We start from the raw sequence: 19005 nt of genomic DNA, 5'->3' as shown, positions 1-19005 counted from the left end.
AAATAAATTAATTAAAAAAAAAAAAGACTTCTTCTCAAACCACCAGTAGAAAATGAATGAGATGGAAGCTAAAGAACAAGATGGCCCTATTATAGAAGAAAATATAAATTCCTTAACTGTACCACTGACTACAGAAAGTCAAGACAGTGGAGTTACAATGAGATCTGTTAGTGAATACCACTATGCCACATCCACAGAAGAAAAGTCATCCCCAGAAGAGGATGAAGACAATATGGCCGCTACCTGGAAGCCTTTTCTAGTCAATATCTGTATGTTCACTGTCCTCACTGCTACCTCTGTTATAGGGTATGTTTTCACTGATGGACCTGGTGGCAAGATAGGGGTATATAGAAAAAACTGTCAGTTGGACTGGTTTCTAATTCAGTTGTATGAAAATAATTGAGTCGTATCTCAGAAGAAACAAATCTGAGGTTAAAAGTCTGGAACTTTGGTAGGGCTAAAAGAGAAAATTAATTGAGGCATTAGGGTTTAAATAAGCCCTGTGGTCCCAAGAAGAAAGTAGATGAATCTCTGGGCCTTAAAATATTCAGTACTAAGCAGGGAAAATGCCAAATAAGTTTCTCCTGAATTTGTTTCTTAAAAGAATAACAGTATTATATCACATTGTTGCTTTTAACCTTTGTGAAAGCTAATTCTTTGTTTTTGTTCTATTTCTGAAAAAGACTCGGCAAAAGCACAACTTCTTTATAGTCTCCAAGTGTTGTAACCAAATCTGCAATTTCAATTTGATTTCCCAGAAGAACCCTAATCTTTTTGAGAATATCACGTGGTCAGGAGGGGGAGGATGGGAGGGACCATGTTATACTCAGCTACACTTCATCTAGTGCTCAGACTGAGTGGTGGGCAATGCCTGTGCTGGTTATCTGTAGAACCATACCATTCATTCCCTTTTTACGTGGTCTTACTAAAGATAAAGAAGAAAAAAACCCCAAAACACAGGTCCTCCATTTGCTTAGGGTATTCCTCACCCCCTTTCCCCCAACCCCAATGAGAAATAGTTAATTTCTAAACCTGTACTGTTCAACTTGTGAGAAATGATCTCTAAGGATGTCTCTGAGGAGTGAAGCCTCTTCAAGGGGTTGTTTCCTGTCTTGTTGAAACATTTGCAGCAGGTTGACCTTGTACAAGAAATGTTTCAACGTATTATGTACTTTCCCAGACTATTCCCTATGTTTTCCCAAGACTACCCTCTTTACTTTCCCAGACTGCCCTCTGTATTTTCCCAGTCTTTCTCTCCCTTGTTTGTAGATACATAGCAAGGAGGAATAACACCTTCCCCTCCCTCCTTTTTTCTTAGGACTAATGTGTGAAAACTGTCTTTGTTCTGTGTTGCTGGGGTAGATTATGCAAATAGATTGTACCCTCCGGGCTTGCAGCAATGAACCCTAAGGAAGGGGGTTAGGGAGGGGGATTTCAATTAAGACCTATATAATCTGCTGAGCTAAGCACAGCTCTACTCTCTTCAGTTGGTGCCACAGTTCTGGCACTCTGAGGGAGCCTTTGAGAAAGTCAATAAATGAACTACTCTTTTTGCTAATATCTCTGAGTCTCTGATTCATTAATAAGGGTCTCTGTACCCCCACACAAACTCAGCCTGCACATGCACCTTTCTGTCTTACACTATCCCCTGCACATTTGTTTAGCTTTTTCCCTTGCAAGAGTTCAGGAATTTCAACTTAGATATGTCCACCAGCCTTTTAAAAGCTTCTGTTAGTATTTGGAAAAACTAGTCTTCACATGATTTAGACTGTAAATGACAGTGCTCTTATACAAGCACTTTCTAAACTTGGCTCTTGTTAAAGTGAGGGGCACAACAATTCTCTAGGATTCACATCCAACACCACAAAACATCAGAAAACAGTTGAATGAGTGCAGAACCCTGTTCCACAGCAGCTACCTGGAAAAAGTTTTAAGAGGTCATCAGACCCCTCTATAGGAGTCAGATCAGTGACTGAGAAAAATGCAAGCAGTTTTCTTGTGGCTTTGGGGTTGTTTCTCTTGGATTTCTCTAACAGTTTTAATTTGGCTCAGCTCTTTGCTGTGAACATTGTCAGGTGGCATAGGTGGGCTAGTGTGTAAGTCCTGCATCTCCACAGACACTTGAGTTCTGGACTTCATTCATTCATTTCATAATGATTGGTTCCATTACACTTCCTATTCTACAACAGTTCAAAAAATTGATTCTGTTCTGCCCCAATGCCCTGCTTGTCGAACCAGCAGGAGAATATCAGGAATTAAGGGTTAGGAGAGCCAGGAGGTAGAAATTTACTCTCACTCATGCTTTGTCTTTTTGTTGTAGGTGTTGATGTTGTTCTGTCCTGGTCCCAGCCACCCCTCTCCCTTTTTCCCCACAGAGTCCAGTTTCTCAAGGTTATTGAAAGAAAGTATTAATACAGTGGTGTGGATAAGCAGAAGGGTCAAAATAGAGTATGTATAGTTGTAGTAGGCAGTTCAAGACACTAGATCTTGTTCTGCAATGGTGCCACTGACTGGTGATTTTTTAATGTGTTCTAGTCACACAAGCCCTTAAACAACATTTTCAGCCAGTCTTTTATGTAGTGTATTGTGTAATAAATCTTTTTACTCCATATTTATTGAGGGTTACATATCTGTCAGTATTCATTAATCTTAGTCTGTGACACTTTGGCTCACTTTTTTTTTAAAGTGAGGTAGAGATTACCACTAAAGTGCTATCAGTCTGTCCTTATCTGAGAGAGGTCCTGTTCATTATACCCTAGGACAGTAAAGCTGAGATGGTTTGGAAGAGATGCACACAGAAGTAGAAAGCAAAGTTTGGAAGAGCAGTTGAGAGCTGTAGTCAGCTGAAACTAAGGAGCAAAGGATCAATCCACCCAGTGGAGACACCTTGGGATCAGCAGTGATAGAACCAATGGGGAGATGCAGCATTGGAGTTATCAATGTCCCCTACACACAAGTCTCCCCTCATATAGGCTGACTCATACTATTGATAATGTGTATTTCATGGGATAGTATGTCTTGTGCTTATAGCAGAAAGTTCCATTGTAAATCTTCCTCTTCATAGTTGAAATGTCTTTGCTTTCATTTGAGTCACCCATCTGTCTGACCAGAGCAAAAGTAAAGAAATTTTGTGAATTATTGTTGGAGTGAATGTTAACCCTCACAATATAATCTGAGCTACCTATTCTGAGAATTGATTTGTAAGAATGGGTACAAACATGTTTTATATTCAAGACACTAGCTGCCCCAGCTCAGGGCAGAAAGGGTAAGGACAGCTCAGATTCAGTTTCTTCCTTCTTCTGAGATTATTGCTTTAGTCACTCATCACACTCCTACTCAACCACTGTGAACCATTGAAGAATTCTTTGATACTTTGATGAATGCATGTGGTTCTCATTATGAGTACTCTTTGCAAAACAGAAAAGAAAATCTGATCTCTTCTTATAAGCATTTCCCAAAAATGTTATCTAGGTTCCCCTGTCCATGCAGAAGACAATCTTTGAAAATTCTTGACAATCTTTGAAAATTATCATTATCTGCCATTGCTTACTCTTACTATATGTCCAGATCACCTTTTGTGTGTTTCTACTCCTTGGATGATGCTTTTATATAATTTCCATACTAAGTCATTGCTGGTCATATGGTACATTTGTACTTATGCTTACCACATATTGTGTTAGTGTCTTTTGGATGACTTTCAATTAATCTACTAGTTAAAAGCTATTGCTCTCCTTCCATCCACTGTCCTATTCCTAAAACCAAAACGATATTTTAATTCTAGAAACAATAAAACTTGCCTATTATATGATCTGTACCTGGGGATTTTGTGCTCTGATAATGGTGTTCCATGGGTTCAAACGCTTTTACTAGTTTTATGCCTTACAGCTACCGTGGATTTTGCAATCTGAGTAGACCCACATATACATAAATTACCATTTTATAAAACACTATTGGATACTTTTGGGCTAACATCTATCCCTCTTCTATTTCTTCCGAGTTCAACACAGGGAGTTTTATTTTCTCTCTTTCTTGTCTTTTAATCTCCCCTTAGTGTTCTACATTCAAATATTGGAATTTGCTTTGCTTTTGACTTTTCTAACAACAATTCTGCCCTTCCTCCTTAAACTCACCTTTCATCTCCTGCTCCACCTACTTCATGGTTGAGTTTCACATATTTCTACACTGAATTCCTTGTCTGTAGATGAAAGTTAGGTTCATTCAATGCCCATTCTTATCATCTCTTCCACTGTGTTTGTGTACATTTATTCTCATGTACTACTAGTATGTAAGATAAAGTCCTTCCTTTTCTTCCTCCTTTCTTAACTACTGTATTCCCATTTCACTGCTATTTCTTTCTTTTTTTAAGTACACAAGTAAATTTTGTAACAATGAGAGGAAACAGACTACAGATTGTATACAGTTAAAGCTGAGTACAGATATGGTTCATGTTACTTACTTTGCTTTATGCAGATTGCAAAAACATTTCTCAACATTAGTTCCTAATACTTTGAACTCCAACTTCTCTCCCTTCCTCCCTCCTCATCCATCCCCACTGAGATGGCAAGCAATTCAATATAGGCTAGATATGTGTAGTTTTACAAATGACTTCCATAAGAGTCATGTTGTATAAGACTAACTATATTTCCCTCCATCCTATCCTGCCCCCCATTTTTTTTATTCTCTCTTTTGACCTTGTCCCTCCTCAAAAGTGTTTACTTCTAATTGCTCCCTTCTCTCATTTGCCCTCCCTTCTATCATCCCCCTCACCACCCTTGTCCCCTTGTCCCCTACATTCTTGTAGTATAAAAGATTTTCATACCAAATTGAGTGAGTGTGTTATTCCCTCAAGCCAAATGTGAAGAGAGTAAGCTTCACTTTTTCCCTCTCACCTCCTCCCTTTTCTCCTCCATTGAATAAGCTTAATCTTGCCTCTTTTATAAGATATAATTTGCCCCATTCTGTTTCTCCCTTTCTTCTCCCAATATACTCCCATCTCACCCCTTAATTTTTATTTTTTAGATATCATCCTTTCTTAATCAACTCATCCTGTGCTCTATGTCTCTGTCTCCATCTCTGTCTCTGTCTTTCTCTCTCTCCACACACACACACACACACACATATATATATACATATATATACACATATATATGCATATGTATATGTGTATATATAATGTGTGTATATATATACACATATATATGCATATGTATATGTATATATATAATGTGTGTATGCGTATGTGTGTGTATGTATAATCCCTCCAACTAACCAAATACTGAGAAAATTTTCAAGAGTTATAAATATTGTCTTTCCATGTAGGAATGTGAACAGTTGAACTCTAGAAAGTCCTTTATGATTTCTCTTTCCTGTTTACCTTTTCATGCTTCTCTTGATTCTCGTGTTTGAAAGTCACACTTTCTTTTCAACTCTGGTCTTTTCATCAAGAAAGATTGAAAGTTCTCTGTATCACTGAATGACCATTTTTTCCCCTGAAGTATTATACTCAGTTTTACTGAGTGGGTGATTCTTGGTTTTAATCCTAGTTAATTTGACTTCTGGAATATCATATTCCAAACCCTTTCATCCCTTCATGTAGAAGCTGCCAGATCCTGTGTTATCTTGATTGTATTTCTACAATACTTGAATTGTTTCATTCTAGCTGCTTGCCATATTTTCTCCTTGACCTGGGAACTCTGGAATTTGGCTACAATATTCCTAGGAATTTTTCTTTTTGGATGTCTTTCAGAATGTGATTGGTGGATTCTTTCAATATTTATTTTATCCTCTGGTTCTAGAATACCAGGGCAATTTTCCTTGATAATTTCATGAAAAATAATGTCTAGGGTCTTTTTCTAATCATGGCTGTCAGGTAGTCCCATAATTTTTAAATTGTCTCTCCTAGATCTATTTTCCAGGTCAGTTGTTTTTCCAATGAGATATTTCACATTATCTTCTATTTTTTTCATCCTTTTAGTTTTGTTTTGTAATTTCTTGGTTTCTCACAAAGTCATTATCTTCCATCTGCTCCATTCTAATTTTTAAGGAACTATTTTATTCAGTGAGCTTTTGAACCTCCTTTTCCATTTGCCTAATTCTGTTCTTTAAAGCATTCTTCTCCTCATCAGTTTTTGGGCCTCTTTTGCCAATTGAGTTACTCTACTTTTTAAGATGTTAATTTCTTCAGCATTTTCTTGGGTCTTCTTTAGCAAGCTATTGACTTGCTTTTCATGGTTTTCTTGCATCTCTCTCAATTCTCTTTCCAATTTTTCCTCCACCTCTCTTACTTGATTTTCAAAATCCTTTCTGAGCTCTTCCATGGCCTAAAACCATTCCGTATTTATTTTGGAGGTTTTGAATGCAGAAGTCTTGACTTTTAGGTCTTCACATGAAAACCTAAATTGTTTCTCTTCATCTCAAAGGATGGAAGAAAATACCTGCTCACCAAGAAAGTAACCTTTTTTCTCTTTTTGGGGCATTTTCCCAGTCAGGTACTAGAATTTGAGTTCTTTTTCAGGGCCAAGCTCAGGGCTGAGATTCAGAGTAGTGGCTCAGTTCCCCCAGGGGTTTAAGGCAGAGCCTTCCTAGGGCTGCCACTAAGGGCTGAGGTTCAAGTCAGATACTCACTTCCCCCAGGGGCTTTAGGTTGATGTCTCCCAGGGCTGCCACTCCAGAGAGCGCTCCCCTGTCTTGAGTGATGAAGCCCTCCCACTCACCTTTGAAGCTGTTTGTGAGTTGAGCAATCTGGGAACTGGTGCTGCTGGTGGCTCCCTGAAGTCTGTTCAGGATCCTGTCACTGCCATGTCAGGCTGTGCTTCTTGCATCCTGGGCTGTGCCTATTTTTTTCTTATAAGACCTTCCAAAGAGAACAAAATTACTTTCCCCTCATTCTGCCTATCTTATTTAATTGCTTCTATGACCTTTGAATTTATTAGGGTTCTGACTAGATTATTGTTTCATTTTTTATTAGAATGTAAACTCTTCCTCATTTCCTGGTCCCTTTCAAGCATTGCAATTTATCATTCTGCACTTCTCTTAACTCCAGTGTTTCCATTTCAAAAATCTATGTATTTCTAACCTTTTCTTTGGTAGTTTTTGGAATTCCTCTATTTCCTTTTTTTGTTTCTTTTCCTATATAGGATTGTACTCAGTTTTACCAGTCTATATCTTTTGCCTTTTAGAATACTCTATTCCAAGTTTTCCTTTCCATTTCAGTGACATCAGTCTTCCCGATATTCCCCATCTCTGAAGTCTAGGTTTTCTTTTAATAAAAAGCCCTAAGGATATTTAAGTGGTGGAAGTCCATGAGAAGACTTTTAGGACCTTGCCACTAAGGGGTGGAATATGGGTGGATCAGTAGCCTAAGATCCCATCCATGTAGGGAGGTTAGATTTTTCCTTAAAGCATATTGATGCTATCTTTGAGGTTCAAGTGACTTATATGATTGAGGGCTGAACCTCTGATACAGCTTTCTGGGGACCTAAGCACAAACGTCTCAATTACCTTTCTTAGACTTTTGATTGTTACATTTATTATATTGATTACAGGCCATAATTATAACAGATTAGAAGGAAAGAAGAATAACGAAGAGAACAAATCAGAGAAAAATTTCTTAGGTGAAGTCAAAAAAAGTTTTATGGTAAGAGAGAAATGAAGATTCTGATCTATCTTCTTTATGTAGGGGGGACAAGTTCCAAAAATACCTAACGAAATAAAAGAAATTTATGATTCATGTAGAGCCCAAAGACTAAGATAAAAACAGTCAGATAGGAGCAAAGAAAAAGGAGAGAATCCAGGGAAACAGAGCAATGTTCAAGTAATTTAAGCAAAACTACTGGCAGAGACAAAGTACTGATTTTAAAAGAGAAAGGTGATAAAAATGTTAAAGTATTAAAAATACTAAAATAATTAAAATATTAAATATTAAAATATTAATATGAAATTAAATTAATATAAAATTAAAATATTCCAAGAATAACACTAATAATTTTAAATGTGAATGGATAAGATAGTCTAATGAGGTGAGAGGGTGACAGAATACATAAGAAAACAAAGCTGTTGTTTTCAAAAATAGACATACAGAATCAAAATAAGACTGGTCTTTATGTAGTGGCAAAAAATTGGAAATTGGAGGATGCCTATCAATTGGAGAAGGATAGCATTTTTCGTCATGAGTCCTTTGAAATTTTCTTGTTGAGAATAGTTAAGTCATTCATAGTTTATCATCATACAGTATTGCTATAGTTGTGTACAAAAAAATGTAACTGATGAATACTGAATGCAGATTGATGCATACTTTTTCACTTTATTTTTCTTGCTTGTTTTTGTAACATAGCTAATATGGAAATATATTTTGTAAGATTTTGACTGTGTAATTGATACCATATTGCTTGCTTTCTCAGTGAGTGGGGAGGGTCTGGAATAAGTGAAAGAATTTTGAATCCCAAATTTTAAAATATTAATATTATAAATGAACAAATAATATGTTTTCTTTAAATAAGTCATCTGAACTTGGGGGAAGGGGTCTCATGGTCATCCAGAGTCAATACCTTCTGGGGTCTGCTGCTAAGAATCTGGGTGGGTGAGAAGTTCTAACTGGGTTCTTGGGGCAAAGAATCACACTCTGGTGTTGGGAATTTAAATATTTCATAATACACTAATCAGATGTTCCTTTCTATATCATTTGATACCTATAAAGCACTTAATAACTGTTTTTTCTTCCTTCCTTCCTTCCTTTCTTCCTTTCTTCCTTCCTTCCTTCCTTCCTTCCTTCCTTCCTTCCTTCCTTCCTTCCTTCCTTCCTTCCTTCTTTCCCTCTCTGACAGAAAGAAGATTGCTTTCTTCCTAAGGCAAATAGAACTATATGGTCAGGATTAAGTGAAGGCTAGGACTTTTAGTTCTTGATGAGGTTGTATTAGAGAAGCCTGTCTGTGTGAACTGACTGTCATCTTTTCACCTGTTAAATCTTGTTTTTATACCACCTTTAATTCTGACTTTCTCTTTCCCTAACCAAAAAGAAGAAAACACAGTTCACCAAAATCACTTAACAAACTGTCAGTGTATATACTTTCATATATCTATAGTCTCACACTTTTGCAAAGAAGGGAGAGAGATAGATTATTTTCACTCTCCTCCATGGACCCAAACTTTTACAGGAGTGAGATACTTTAGCATTCTCCACTGTCTTTCACAATCCTGGCTTTTCTTCTTATGGGGTTTGTCCTGTAGCTATTCCTTCATTCTCTTTCAGATCCTGTAATCCATGACAGAGCTAAAGAGGAGATAGGGGTCAAGCTTTTGTCGTTTCAGTCTTGCTGTTGCCTACGTGTTACGGGGTGACAGGCTGTGATCTCCTGGTCTTTTACTCTGTTTTTGGGCAATCTGAGTAGCAGTAGGCATCTACAAGGGCAGTCAAGTCTTCCATTGACCAGTAGACCTAGGCCAGGGCACCTTGATCCCAGAAAGGCCCTTTTTGGTATGTGAGCATGGCATAAGTTTCTGGAGTAATACTGAATCTCCTCGTGATGTCCATTAGCTTTCAGGCAGGTAGACTGGACTGGAATCTGGCCCAAGAACATGGGCTGCATTTAACTGTGAGGAGTGAGAAATCCCTGCTCCTTTAGAAGCAACCTATATAAAGGATAGAGGAGGAGGGAGTGAGGACTTGTTGTCATCCCTTAGCTTAGTACTTTCAGTCCATCTGCTTTCTGGCTGATGGGCCACAAGGTTTCACACCAAAGAAAGATCAGATCAATGGGGATGGCAGAGTAATTCTCTTTGAAAAGTCTGTCCCCATAGAGATCAAAGAAGGAGATAATATACAGCAAATAATAACAACAATAATAATAAATAGAAAGTTAGACTCTCTGCTTGAAAAGGAAGAAAAGGTGTGACATTAGAGGCAAAGAAGAAAGTATTTAGAAGAGCCACTGTGGGGAATATGATAGAACATCAACTGGGGAAAATAACAGGATTTCCACACATTGGTGAAGGCCTAGTTCTCAGTCAGTACAATTGTGAGACATTAGCAGCATGCATATAGTAAAGAAGAAGACAGATGGTGTGAGTAACCTGATATTAAAGTTCAGGCAAGGCTTGAGCAGAATTGGAACATGAGGGCAAGGAGGTCAGAGGCAGAAGATCAAATCTGTGAATGGAAGCAATTGAAGCCAGACTAAGAGTCACAGACTAGATAAGAGGGATAAAGGGACCAGATATAAGAACAAGAAGATATGACCACATTATATAATTGTCTTATGGCAAATAAGCTCAAGAGCCAAGGGTGTGCTAATAAACGTTCCACAACCAACTCTCTGAAAAACAATGCATATGACACATTTCTAAGGTTAATCTACAGTTCTAACATTTTGTCCATCATTTTACTGAGTTCAGTTACCAAAACAATCAGGCCCCAATTTGTATCATTTGCTGATCTTTTAACTATTGAAAATTATTAATAATCATGTCTCCTGATCCAACACACCCCTGCCAAAGCCTGAGTCTATGAACCCCCTTGCATCAAGCACTTGCCAGTCATTCTTTGTTCTTTCAGGCTCATTCCAAAGATAGAATCATTCAATGCACTCACGTCTTGAGTTGCTCCCATTCCTCCTGTGTCACCCTAAAATCTCTTGCCTAAGAGTAACCCTGGAGGAGTCTTGAGAGAACAACTATGTTTTTCATCCCTTCTTTTGTGAATAAAAACCTCCCTTTGGAGGGCAGGCATTGGCTCGTTTAGTGTTGCGAAGCTATCCTTACTGTCATCATGCGTATTTCATAATCATTTGTGATGACAGCAAATCTCTGGAGCTTGAGAAATGCTGTGTTGAATAGGGTTAAACTTTCAGGACTAGGGGGAATGAATTTCTACTTGATTCTGTGAATCCTTCAATAAACATTTTTAGCCTTGCTAATTTCTCCTGTACATGACTGCTAATACCTAGCAATTCAAACTTCAGAACTGATTATTAGCTGGTCTGTTGGTTCAACACAGACAAGTAAATGGAGACACAGCACATCAAGTGACTTGCTCAGAGGTTGAGTAGTGGAGGTCTGCTTCACCATGAAGTTTTCTGATCCCAAATTTAGTACTTTTCCTCCTGCACCAGCCTCCCAAGGAGAGCTACTTCTATTCTAAGTGGAGCTATGCCCCATACAGAAGAGCTTCACTTCTTCTCAGGGTAACTGAAATGCCCCATCTCTAGAGCCTCTGCCCCTCTTACTTTCTTTCTTACACTGTTGGTCTCAAATACTCTCCCCCACTTTCTGAGGCCCCACATCCCAGAGTCAGAACAACCACCAGGACAGAGTCGGGTGGGAAAGTGGTCAAGAACAGATTGAGCAGAGCTCAGAAGTCAGGGCTCTAATGGGGATGAATTCCAAATATCTGGAAAATACCAGAGACCAGGTGGAAGAAGCTGGAAGACAAGTGGTGATGGGCTGGTAAATGTGTGACAACTACCTCTCTAAAAAATAATGTGCATGTGACATACTTTTAAATTTAATCTACATTGGCACTTTCTCCATCACTTTGTTAAGTCTAAGAAATCAACAAACAATAAATCAAACCCTGATTTCATAGTTTTGCAGATTTCTGGGGTGTAAGTTCTCATGCTGAAAGGTTCAGAAACAGCTGGGACTTACTGCAGCAGATAGCAGGGTGTGGGATTGCAGAAACCAAGGATTATTTACATCTCTGCCCTTATTCACTTCTAAGTTCCCTAATTAGATCTCAGCAGGGCCTTTCCAGTCCTTAAAACTTAGAGGTAGTTCTGTCCATTTAGCAGCTAGAAATCTGTGATATCACCAGTTGCCAGGTGAAGCCATTATTTGAAAAAGCTCTATCTACGGCGGAAGGATGTGACTTGCCTAGCAGGGCATAGTATAATATTGAGGGAAAGTTAGCAGACTTGAAAGAAAACTTGATTGAGAAGTAGTGAGAATAGAGGAGGAGGGGAGGTGATTGTTAGGATGGGCGGGCCACTGTTGAGGCGAAAGTCTGAATAAAATCAGTGGAGAAGTACTGGGCAGAACTTTGGACAGAGCTAGGAGACAGAAAATGACCAGAACTGAGCAAAAGGAGAGTCTGGAATGAGGAGGTCAGAATATTCTGATAAGAGTCCATATTGGATTATTAATGAAGAGGTAGCTGGGTGACACAGTGGATACAGCACTGGCCCTCGAATCAGGAAGACCAGAGTTCAGATGTAGCCTCAAACACTTAGCAGCTGTGTGACCCTGGGCAAGTCCATTAATCTTTCTTTTCCTCAGTTTCCTCATCTATTAAAAGTCAGGATAATAATAGCACCTACCTCCCAAGGTGGTTGTAAGGATAAAATGAAGTAATAAGTATTAAGTATGCTAGCTATTGGAGGCAGCTAGGTGGTACAGTGGATAAAAGCACTGTGCGAGACACTTAACTCTGGTTTGTCTCAGTTTTTCTCATGTGTAAAATGAGTTAGAGAAGGAAACTACTCCAGTATTTTTGCTGTTCCAAATGGGGTCATGAAGAGTTGGATGTGACTGACAACAAATGCTATCTATTACTAGGAGGAAGTGTGAAGAACCAAGATGCTAAAATACTGAAAAATAGCTAGCTTACTTAATTGAATGAATAAAGTATTAAGCACCTAGTTGACCAGGATGGCTCACATTCTATAGAACTTTACAAGAATTAGTACAAGTATTAATAGCTGCATTTCAAGCATCAGAAAATTGAGACCCACAGAGATTGATTAACTTTCCAGGATCACAAGGCAGTTAGCAAGTCTCTGGAGATGAGAAACTAATTTATATGAAGACAAGATTCCTTGAAAAGTGAGAAGGAATGCAATGGGTAAGGGAAGAAATATGGGAAACAGGGAGAACAGTAGAAGAAAGAATGATTTTTATGAACTACATGGTTTTTATACATATCTTGCACTTTCCTGATTCTGTCCTCACACTGTTCCCATGCCTGAAATGACTTTGACTCGCCACAATTTCTCCCTCATACCCTTCCCCCAAATACTTGCTGAATTCCTGTCCATTTTTTATTTTTTCATAGTATTTAATTTTTTTCCAATTACATGTAAAGAAACTTTTCAGCATTTATTTTTCTGAAAGATTTGGAGTTCTCAATTTTTCTCCTTTCCTCCCTACCCCGACCCCCAAGATGGCAAGCAGTCTGATATTTGTTATACATTTGCAATAATCTAAAACATATTTCCATTGTTGTGTTCATCCTTCATTGCCAAAGAAGACCATGCCATCAGAGAAATGATGACGACTTGCACTTGACTTTGTTTTGAGTGAGGGAAGGTTGTGCAAGGTCACTAGCCTCACTTCTCCTCCAGAGCCATTTGAATTCATCACGATGACTGAAGATGACCCAGAATGAGGTAATGGACATTCATTGAATAGGCCTGTAAAAGAAGTAGCCAGGGCATGGCCCCTTTAATGAGGAAAAGAAAGAGAAAGACATCAGCCTGGGAGGAAAACAGTAACACTTACTACTGATAATCAGTCTTAAGCCAGGAGGGTCCAGAAGAGAAGCTTTAGGCAGAGTTCCAGTGTTGTCCAAGTTTCAGAGTGCAGTAGGTTTAAGGCTTTTGAAAAAGAAAGGAAAAGCAAGGCAAGGCAAGGCAAGGCAAGGAACCTAGCCAGTAATACCCAAGTCAACTGGGCATCTTCTGGCCATCCAAATTTTACCTTCCTTTGGAGAGCAGAAGGAAGGGGACAGGGAGGCAGACAGGAGAGGAGCAGCTGAGATAGCTAGGCACCTGGGTAAATTAGTCATGTGAAAGAAGAAATAGAACACAAGAAAAAAAAACATGACAAAAGGTCTTCAATGTACATTCACACTCTGTCTATTCTTTTTCTGGATGTGGATAGCATTTTCCACCCTGAGTCTTTTAAAACTGTCTTGGATCATCCTATCATTGAGAAGAGATAAGTCGATCATAGTTGGTCATCAACCTTAGTAGTCTATAAAGCCCAGTTCAAATATCACCTCCTCCAGGAAACCTTCCCTGATCTCCATCATTTAGAACTCATATAGCACTTTATTGCATATCTTTAAAACATTATCATACATCATTTTGTCCTATAGCTTTTATTCTGTATGGCATCATATTCATCTACTAAGCTCCAGTAGGCAGTCCTCTGCACACAATTAATACTTAATGAATGTTGAATTGGATGAAGTATTTGAGCTAGAACAGATCTTAGAGATAGTATTTTAAAAGGCTTAACTTGAAGATGTTGGAAGAAAATTGGAATCAGAAAGAAGAAACAGAAGGAAAGTAAGACTGATAAGAAGCAGCTTGGTACCAAAGAAAGACCAAGAGATTCAGAAATGGAAGACTTCATTTCAAAGTTCTGCTCCTACCTACCTGTTTGACCTTGCACAAGTCATTATCCTCTTTGGAACTCAGCTGCCTCATGTGCAAAGTTAAGATGTTGACTTCGATGACTTTCCAGCTCTAAATTTATGCTCCTATGAGAGAGTTTTCCAGATCATTAGGAAAGCTGCAGCTTTATACTGGAAAAGTAGAAGCTATAGGGACTAAAATGTTCTTTCATTTCACATTGGGAAAGGAAGACTTCTTCCAACTCTTTTCTTTGATTCTCAGATCCCATAGTTGCAACTACGATGGTACAACTGAGGCTTTTCTCTTAGACTGTGACATCTGGGGGTGCTTTTTCCCTAGGACTGCCATCTCTGTACATCAGGGACTTCCATATATACCACCTAGTATGACTTCATAATTCTTGCTAGCCTCCTTGCCTATCCCCACCATATCTCCACAGCTGTGGTGTTCCTTTCCTGGGGACCCCAACATACTCTTCCCAATCTCTCAGTGGGTATAAGCTAGTCTCCCTGTGAGAAGACCTACTTCAAGGTGGGGAACGTGTGGCCTTAAAATTACACAAGTCCTTCTAGATCCTTACATGTGGCCTTTTGATTGAATATGAATTTTGGAAAAGACATCCTTTTTTAATCAAATAAATTTACTTAATAAAAAATTTAAAATTAATTTAATAAATAAAATAAAAGGTCTGAAGGACACACATTCTCTACCCCTGACCTAGCTCATCTCCCTGTGTTATGGCCCACTGCTCCCCCAGTCACCCACCCCTAAATGTTTTTACCCCAGGTGAAATAATTGGTGAAAGAATTTTCAGTCATGTTTCTACTGGATACCCCTCCTCCACCTCATCTCTCTAACATATGTTTTCTCTCAGATGAGAAACAGCTCCAAAGTAGAATTTAATTCTACCCTCTCTGATGACTGATCATTGACACTGATCATTTCTTCATGAGATAAGGGTAGAGAGACTTTGAGATTTTAAGGTGTCCCAAGCTTTATTCAGCATCAATAGCAATTTGAACAAATGAAACTAGGTGATGGCTAGAATCCGATGAGTATTCCCTTTCTAGGTGGAGGAAGAGAATAGAGGTAGAAGGATGTTCCCAGAGGAGGAAAGAGGTGAATTTTACTCTAAAGGAAATTTCTTGGGTGTGGGGTCACAATGAAGGCAGAACCAGCACTCTTGTTCAGAGTGACTTGATGTTCAAGATTCCAAAGAGAAACATTTTCTGTCTATCAGAGGGCTAGGTCACTATTTCAGGAAACAGATGGAAAAGCCAATGAATGAAGGACAAAAGACTAGGGAAAAATTCCTAGGATCTTGAGTTATCACCCTTCCATTTATTCCCTTAACCTTGGGCTGATGTCACAAGTCTCACCTCCCACCAGCCCAAGAAACCCACAAAAGCCAATTATTTCAGAAGATGGACATGGTACATGGGACAGAAGGATGGATGGATGGATAAAGATCTAGATCCAGGAAAACAGAGGGATCTGAATGTGTGAAGAGATAAGGGTTTATATTTAAATATTTTAAAAGTTTGTTTCTTTTTTACACACAGAGGGTGCAAAATCGCAATGGAAAGAAATTAGAGTAAGATGGCTGGAAAGGAGGGTGTGCTTGAGCCACTTCAAATTTGTTCTCAAGTCTATTGTTAAATATTCACTATATGTACAAGTTGGAAATTGGCAAGTGCTACAAATCAAGGCTTGATTTATTGTTTTGTTGATGGTGTAGACTTAAGAAAGTAATGAAGAACATCTTAATAATGCAGATTAAAATTAAAAGTGTGTTGCATAATTTTTGTAAATAATATTTTTTTCAGACAGCTGTTGGTTAAGTTTACCAGCACATTCTTGCTTGGAATCCACCTCAGGGGTGAATCTGAAGCTACCACTGCTATCATGTCACTGGGGAAGCTATTACTAGGCATGATATGCCCTAGAAACCTCACATCATGAGATGATCTCATGGTGTTGACTAATTTTCCTATTTCCAAGTCAATTCCTCTTCAGGGTTTGGCTTGTCTTCCCTAAAACCAGTTCTGTAATCTACCTCTTTTCCCATCTGGAAACTCAGAAGCCCTTTTTTGCTATTAAAAGATAACTACTCTGTTCCTTTGTCCCTGACAGGGGCTAGGTACATTGCTGCATGGGAAGCAACATTCAGGGGATCAGGCGCTGGGGGATAGACCAAGAAAAGTTGGGATGGATGAGATAAAGAATAGACACACAGAGAAAGTCAGATTCATCTGCAAAGTTTAATGATGTTCGTGCTTCTGTGCCATGGACGGGGACTTGTACTAGGTACTCCTCATCCCTTCCAATCAATCCCACACTTCTCTACCTACCTCATTCAAGAGTACTGATAAGGCTGTTCCATAAATAGAAGATTTGTGTTTGATGGCGGCTCTAGGCATGAGCTTTCCTCTGACTTTCCTTTTCTACAAGCCATTTAGAGGAATTTAGCCAGCAGAGACACCAGAGCGTAAACTATAAACTTCACAGACATAGTCAAAGTTAAGTCTGCCTTCCTCAGCAGTTCCTAGTCCAAGAATCTGTTTAATTCTTCAGTCTTTCAGTCTTTCAAATTTGAGGCTGCATAGTTCTCTCATTCTCTATGACATCTATATGAGGCAGGGGTCATTGACCACCAAGTTTCTTATCATTTCTACTTTACCAACTAGGATCAGGATCAAAGTAACAGTGGCCTTGTTTTTCCCTCACTTTTAGAAGGATGAAATGATCATGAACTTCAACTACTCTGCCTTTTGGCAAAGAGAGTGCTCAACAGATTTTATTAATAACAACGTAGTTATATGGTACCTGAAAGTATGTGAATTGCTTTATAAATTTTACTTCAGTGCTCTTTCTGGTTAAACTCTTTGAAAACACCATCTAGAATAGGTGACTCCACTTTCTCTCCTCCCACTCTTTTCTCAGAGGCTTAAGATACAACCTTATAATAACACTGAAATACTTTCTCCAAAGTTGCCAATGATCTGTCAAACCCAATGGCCTTTCCTCAGTCCTCATTTCTCTTGACCTCACTGCTGCCTTTTCTCATTGATGCTCTTTTCTCTCCAGGTTTTCAGGATACCATTCTCTCCTACTTCTCCTCCTTCCTATCAGACCATCTTCTTAGTTCCCTTTAATGGATCTTCTCTAGAACATACCTTTAACAATAGGTGTCCTAATGGGTTCTGTTCTGTGCCCTCTTCTCTTCATCCTTTATAATATTTCACTTGGTGATCTTATCAGTTCCCATGGATGAATTAACATCTTTATGATGATGATTCTTACATCTGCACATCCTGGCCTAACTTCATAATTGACTTCCAAATTTGCAGCCCCTTTAAACATTTAGAACTGGGTGTCCAGTAGACATCTGAAATTCAGTATGCCCAAAATAAAACTCATTATCTTTCCCCCGAAACCTCCTGTAGTTCCTAGTTTTTTTTTTTTATTACTTTATAGGCCAACACCATCCTCCTGTTCAGCCAGTCTGGCAACCCAGGAATACAAGATGATTCTGATGGACACATGATGACAAATGCTATCCATCTCCAGAGAGAGAACTGATGAAGTATGACCGCAGATTGAAGTATATTTTTTCATTGTTACTTCATTTTTCTTACTTTCCTTTTTGCAACATGACTAATATGAATATATGGTTTGCATGATTTTGCATGTATAAATGATATAACATTGCTTGCCTTCTCAGTGGATGATGGATGGGCAGGCAGGAAGGAAAGAATTTGGAACTCAACATCTTTTTTAAAAATGTAAAAACAAATAATAAATGCATTTTTAAAAAATCATACATTCCAAAAAATTAACCTACTGGTGGATCTGCCCTCCTCACATCTACAGCTACTCCAATCCATCCTCTATTCAGCCACCAAAGTGATTTTACTAAAATGCAAGTCTTTTCATGTCAACCCTTACTCTCCCCACATACACTCAAGAAGTTCCAGTGGCTCCTTCTTGCCTCCAGGATCATTCTGTTATTTAAAGTCCTTCCTAACCTAACCCTTTCTATCTTTCCAGTCTTTTTGCACCTTCCTCTCCACCATCTATTTTTCGATCCAGTGACACTGGCCTCTTGGTTCTGGGCATTTTCTCTGGCTCTCTCTAATGCTTGGAGGGCTCTCTTTCCTCATCGCCACCTACTAGCTTCCCTGGCTTCATTTAAGTGATAACTAAAATTCCATCTGCTATAGGAAGTCTATCCCAAACCCTCTTAATTTCTAGTCCTTTCCTTCTCTTAATTATTTCTTATTTAACCTTTACATAGCTCGTTTGTGAATATTGTTTTCTTGTTGCTTCCCCCATTAGACTGTGATCTTCTTAAGGTCAGGGACTGTCGGTTGCCTCATTTTGCATCCAGGGCTTAGCATGGTACCTGCCACATAATAGATATTTAATCAATGTTTTAATGACTGATTTTATACTATAACCCATTGAAGTAAGCACTCTATGTACAGTACCATCTACTTTAGTAATCTTTGGAACACCCTGTATTATTATCCCATTTTAAAGATGATAAAACAGAGGCAGGGAGTTATCAAGTGACTTGCCCATTGTTAGGAGTCAGTAAATTTCAGAGGTGGAGTTTGAACCCCATTCTTTCTTAATCCAAGTACAGGCCTCTATG

The sequence above is a fragment of the Notamacropus eugenii genome, chromosome 2 (assembly GCF_028372415.1).
Source record: "Notamacropus eugenii isolate mMacEug1 chromosome 2, mMacEug1.pri_v2, whole genome shotgun sequence".
In the NCBI taxonomy this organism is placed as follows: Eukaryota; Metazoa; Chordata; class Mammalia; order Diprotodontia; family Macropodidae; genus Notamacropus; species Notamacropus eugenii.
This window is presented reverse-complemented; position numbering follows the sequence as displayed.